Raw genomic sequence first — 6,371 nt, forward strand, 5'->3', positions numbered from 1 at the left:
TCCAGTTGAAGCTCGCATCCGCTACAAGACCATGGTGCTTGCCTACGGAGCTGTGAGGGGAACGGCACCTCCGTACCTTCAGGCTCTGATCAGGCCCTACACCCAAACAAGGGCACTGCGTTCATCCACCTCTGGCCTGCTCGCCTCCCTACCTCTGAGGAAGTACAGTTCCCGCTCAGCCCAGTCAAAACTGTTCGCTGCTCTGGCACCCCAATGGTGGAACAAACTCCCTCACGACGCCAGGTCAGCGGAGTCAATCACCACCTTCCGGAGACACCTGAAACCCCACCTCTTTAAGGAATACCTAGGATAGGATAAAGTAATCCTTCTAAACCCCCCCCCCCCCCTTAAAAGAGTTAGATGCACTATTGTAAAGTGGTTGTTCCACTGGATATCATAAGGTGAATGCACCAATTTGTAAGTCGCTCTGGATAAGAGCGTCTGCTAAATGACTTAAATGTAATGTAAATGTAATTTCCCCATGATGTCAAGCAAGAGGCACTGAGTTTGAAGGTAGGCCTTGAAATACATCCACAGGTACACCTCTAATTAACTCAAATTATGTCAATTAGCCTATCAGAAGCTATTAAAGCCATGGCATCATTTTCTGGAATTTTCCAAGCTGCTTAAAGGCACAGTCAACTTAGTGTATGTAAACTTCTGACCCACTGGAATTGTTATACAGTGAATTATAAGTGAAATCATTTGTCTGTAAACAATTGTTGGATAAATGACTTGTGTCATGCACAAAGTAGATGTCCTAACTGACTTGCCAAAACTATAGTTTGTTAACAAAGAATGTGTGGAGTGGTTGAAAAACGAGATTTAATGACTCCAACCTAAGTGTATGTAAACTTCCGACTTCAACTGTATACCTGTACGTTGGAACTTTTACTCACCAGAGCTCTCACAATAAAACAGCATTACTTTATCATGTGACTATGAATGAACATGTGGATGTGAAATTGAATGCTGGTTCCTTAGCCACTCCAATTAGATCTACCATTACACACCACCCAGTGCAATGCAACAATCCCAGTTCCACCCACTGGCATTTCATGGCATGCAACTACTCCCACTACGGTCATGGCAGTCTGTAACCATCTGACTGGAGGAGGGGGAGAGTGCCGGTCAGATTCCCAGTGGGTATGTATGGGGGTTATTCAGGTAGTTTCCAGAGTAAAGCTGTAGATATAGACATCATGTTCACGCTATAGAGACCTTTTGTGGAAGACTAGAAGTTATTTTCTGAATGGAGAGAAAAAGGTGCTTGCTTCAACGTATCAATGCCAATATTGCTGCCCTTAAAAATCTTCATTTGTTCATTCTGCTGGGGGGGCAGGGGGGGGGGGGGGGGTTGTGTGTGTGTTTTTTCTGAGAGAAGTGGTTTATGTCTTAAGTTTCCAGAGAGACTTACTAGAGGGACTTACTCTCCAGGGTATTACGGGTGAGCAGCGGTCTTTTCTCTCTCTCGCTCTCTCTCTCTCGCCACTCAGCTCACAGTTCTGTCTAACCATTGACAGGACAGCACCCATGACTCCACTAACCGGGCTAGTGCATGGATTTGGACTGTACTGTTTGTTAACACTGCCTCTAATATTTTCACATGGTAAGTGTGTACCGGAAAGTGTGTAGAGCGTTTAGAGTGTGTAGCGTGTGTGTGTGTGTGTGAGCAAAAGAGAGAGAGAGAGATACAGAAACACAGATAGAAAGACAGACAGAAAGACAGACAGACAGAACACTAGCATGTGTTGCAGGTGTCTATGAGCAGCATTGAGAACATAAGACAGGCTGCGTTGATCTTAGTATTGATGTTACAATTCCTTTAAAAGTATGCTCTATGACTGTCATATTTTATATATAAATAATGTTATATTTTATATATAACAATACCGCTTTTTTATTGTGAATACAGTATTTACACAGAGCTACATCCTATTTCTAATTTCAGCAGTTTTTCTGTTGCTTACTTTTCTCACTACCATCCTCAGGCTTGTTGAGTTAAAAAACATTCCTCTTGACCTTATTTCTTTCTATAATTTATAACATTTTATCCCAGCCTTAATGTTAATGATGAGAAGAAGTGGGAAGCCCAGTCCAGTTTGGAGTCATAAAACATTCAACACAGGAGTGAGGCAACATGAAATCCATGAATTCAAATGTTCTCACAAGGGGATTGATAGTGTTATCCTTGCTGAACTGATAGTGTTATCCTTGCTGAACTGATAGTGTTATCCTTGCTGAACTGATAGTGTTATCCTTGCTGAACTGATAGTGTTATCCTTGCTGAACTGATAGTGTTATCCTTGCTGAACTGATAGTGTTATCCTTGCTGAACTGATAGTGTTATCCTTGCTGAACTGATAGTGTTATCCTTGCTGAACTGATAGTGTTATCCTTGCTGAACTGATAGTGTTATCCTTGCTGAACTGATAGTGTTATCCTTGCTGAACTGATAGTGTTATCCTTGCTGAACTGATAGTGTTATCCTTGCTGAACTGATCATTTTCTTGCAGCATGTTATTACAATGTTGTGCTAATGTTCCTTGTGTGTTGTGGAAGGCGAGGCTCTGCAGTGCTATGGCTGTAACATCCTCCAGGGCCAGAGGTACGTGGACGTGGGCTGCTCCAGCCCAGAGGTCATCACTTGCTCCCACTCCCACAAAGGCTTCAAGCACCGCTTCTGCATTAGGACAGAGAGCAGTGAGTACACTCCTCCTCACCCTCTCCCCCCCGACCTCTCCCTCACCCTTATATGGTTTACCCCACGGCCATTCACTATCACGTGTTCATTTAGGATACACCCTACATGCATAGAGTTCCAGACCTGGGTTAAAATAGTAGAAGAATTACATTCTATAGCTCTCCTCTGTCAAGGAATCTTAGTTTAATATTTTTTTTTTTCACCTTTATTTAACCAGGAAGGCCAGTTGAGAACAAGTTCTCATTTACAACTGCGACCTGGCCAAGATAGAGCAAAGCAGTGCGACACAAACAACACAGAGTTACACATGGGATAAACAAACATACAGTCAATAACACAATAGAAAAGTATATGTACAGTGTGTGCAAATGTAGTAAGATTAGGGAGGTAAGGCAATAAATAGGCCATAGTGGCCCAATCTGGGTCAATGAATCTTAATCTGGGTCAAGGAATCTTAATCTGAATCAAGCTGTCTTAATCAGGGTCAAATCATCTTAATCTGGGTCAAGGAATCTTAATCTGGGTAAAGGAATCTTAATCTGGGTCAAGGAATCTTATTCTGGGTCAAGAAATCTTAATCTGGGTCAATGACAATAACATAGACCATGATAACAAGATTGCAGTGACACAGAAAGCCCCCATCTGATTGACATTTTTCCAGGGAGACCTGGGGTCATGGATAAGTAAGGGGCTGTGATATGATAAATCCTGGACTGTGTTAAGCAGGAAGCATTGCTGGAGAGATTAGAGGGGATTGCTCCCTGAGTCCCAGGTCTAATCCTGCACAGTAACTCTCTCATCCCTGTCCGGGCAGCTGCTCTCTCATAATATGCTTATAGCATCCCTCCCGTCTCCTTCTACCTATCCACTATCTCCCCTCCTCAGTGCCCAGTCCTCAGTTCAGTGTGTCCCCTGCTTGTCTCAAATACTTGTCTTTTTCAGTTACAGAATCTCTCACTGTCTGTACATCTTTATTATGTGTATGTGTGTGTATGTGCATGCGTGTTATCACTGCAGGTGCCCTGGGCATCGTGCTGACCAGTGGTTGTGCCACGTCTCGACACTGCCAACAACAGGAGCTACCTGGGGTGCTGATCCACTGCTGCGGCTCAGACCTCTGCAACAGCACCCCCGACTGGAGCAGAACGACATCACACTGGCTGTGCTCGGTGGCTACACTGCTGCTCATACTCTGGCTGCAATTGTGAGAGAGAGTCGCTGAGCAGAATCACACTGACTAGGGTCCACTTCTGCCCTACTGGTCAATCCTGTGGCTGTGTCCTAGATCAGTGGTTTCCAACCAGGGGAACTAGGACTCCTGGGGGTACTTGGCTATCCACAGGGTGTACTTGAGAAGACTCATTAGACAGTAGACCTACTGGTAAAATATACTTCAGAGGTACTCCAGAGCAGAGCAACATTCGGTTGGTGGTACGGTAACCAAAAAAGGTTGGAAACCATTGTCCTAGAGAAAGGCCATTGGAGGAGAATGATCAATGAGAGGCAGGCATCTGCACGGATAAATAGTGGATGACGATAGATTGTTTAATGATCGGCAAGCCTGTGAATATTGTTATTTCCCTTACAAGGCTAAAATTTGATTATGAAGGTAGCTAGTCAAATAAGGGTTTTTGTGGTGAATAGGTGTCAGTAATGATGTGTAGATATGTTGTACTCAGGGGATCATATGTTGGGGGGAGGGGTCATGAGGTAGGGGTGGGGGAGACAGAATGGAATGGAGATTGGGAGATGTCTTGGAGAAAAATGTAATGTTGAAAGGGCTAAATATTATGTTTCTCTCTGCAAGAAGTACATGATTTGTTAGATGATGTTGTTAATTTTGGTTGTTTAAGACATTGGCCTGTTTGGTCAGCCAGTTAGGTATGCTGTGTCTCCACTACTCTGTGTCTCCACTAGAGAGCAGCATCTTCTAATTGTTTGACACACACTACATGACCAAAAGTACGTGGACACCTGCTTGTCCAAAATCATAGGCATTACTATGGAGTTTGTCCCACTTTTGCTGCTGCAACAGCCTCCACTCTTCTGGGAAGGCTTTCCACAAGACGTTATAACATTGCTGCAGGGAATTGCTTCCATTCAGCCACAAGAGCATTAGTGAGGTAAAGCACTGATGTTGGGCGATTAGGCCTGGCTCGCGGTCGGCATTCTAATTCATCTCTAAGGTGTTCGATGTGGTTGAGGTCAGGGCTTTGTGCAGGCTAGTCAAGTTCTTCCACACCGATCTTCACAGACCCTTTTTCTGTATGGACCTTGCTTTGTGGACAGGGGCATTGTCATGTTGAAACAGGAAACAGGAAATGGCCTTCCACAAACTGTTGCCACAAAGTTGGAAGCACAGAATCGTCTAGAATGTCATTGTATGCTATAGCGTTAAGAGCCCCAGACCATTATTCCTCCTCCATCAAACTTTACAGTTGGCACTATGCATTCAGGCAGGTAGTGTACTCCTGGTATCCACCAAACCCAGATTTGTCCGTTGGACTGCCAGATGGTGAAGAGTTATTCATCACTCTAGAGAATGCGTTTCCACTGCTCCAGAGTCCAATGGCGGCAAGCTTTACACCACACCACTCTGATCGTAGGCTTGTGGGCGGCTGCTCGGCTATGGAAACCCATTTCACGAAGCTCCCGACAAACAGTTCTTCTGCTGACGTTGCTTCCAGAGATAGTTTGGAATTTGGTAGTGAGTGTAGCTATGTGCTTCAGCACTCTGCGGTTCTGTTCTATGAGCTTGTGTGAGCCGTTGTTACTCCTAGACATTTGCACTTTTCAATAACAGCACTTACAGTTGACCGGGACAGCGATAGCAGGGCAGAAATTTGACACACTGACTTGTTGGAAAGGTGGCATCCTGTGACAGTGCCATGTTGAAAGTCACTGAGCTCTTCAGTAAGGCCATTCTACTGCCAATGTTTGTCTATAAAGTGTGCTCGATTTTATACACCTGCCAGCAACGGGTGTGGCTGAAAAAGCCGAATCCTCTAATTTGAAGGGGTGTTCACATGCTTTTGTTCATATATCCAGACACATTTGCTGAAACTGTGCTGGAAAAATATCCAAGCAAGCACAGTGCGGTTTGGGACAGCTTTAAATTATGAAAAGTATTTTGAAAGCCTGAGCTGTACAGTATGTATTCAACATAGTATCAGTTCCTGATATTCCGTAGCAGATGGGATGCATCTGCGAAATTAGGAGGATGAATTGTTGAAATTATGGGTTAATGCATTGTTTACAACAAATGGACAACTTAGGTTAACAAGAAGACAACCTCTTCAGTTTCTTGATACTGATTTGATGTAAAAAGTTTAATTTTCCTCTTCAGAAAGGTCTTCTAAATGCATACAAATGTCTAAAATGAGCTTGTCTTTGGCTTTTCTCTCTTTTGTTTTAGTTTTTTATTTTGTCTTGCAAATCAGGTTTCAATGGAAAAACAGAGAGAGAGAGGGGTGAGTGAGAGAGAGACGTGGGGGGAGGAGAAAAAGGGAGAGAGGTGGGAGAGGTGGGAGAGCCTCTTCTACACAGTATAGGAAAAAGCTTTGCACATCCATTTCCTCACACGCTGCCTGTCTCATCTTGAATCCATCCATTCTTTCCTGATGCCATCAAAACCATAGGACAAAAAATGGAGGAAACAGAGGACTTA

Source organism: Salvelinus alpinus, chromosome 5, assembly GCF_045679555.1.
Source record: "Salvelinus alpinus chromosome 5, SLU_Salpinus.1, whole genome shotgun sequence".
Classification (NCBI taxonomy): domain Eukaryota; kingdom Metazoa; phylum Chordata; class Actinopteri; order Salmoniformes; family Salmonidae; genus Salvelinus; species Salvelinus alpinus.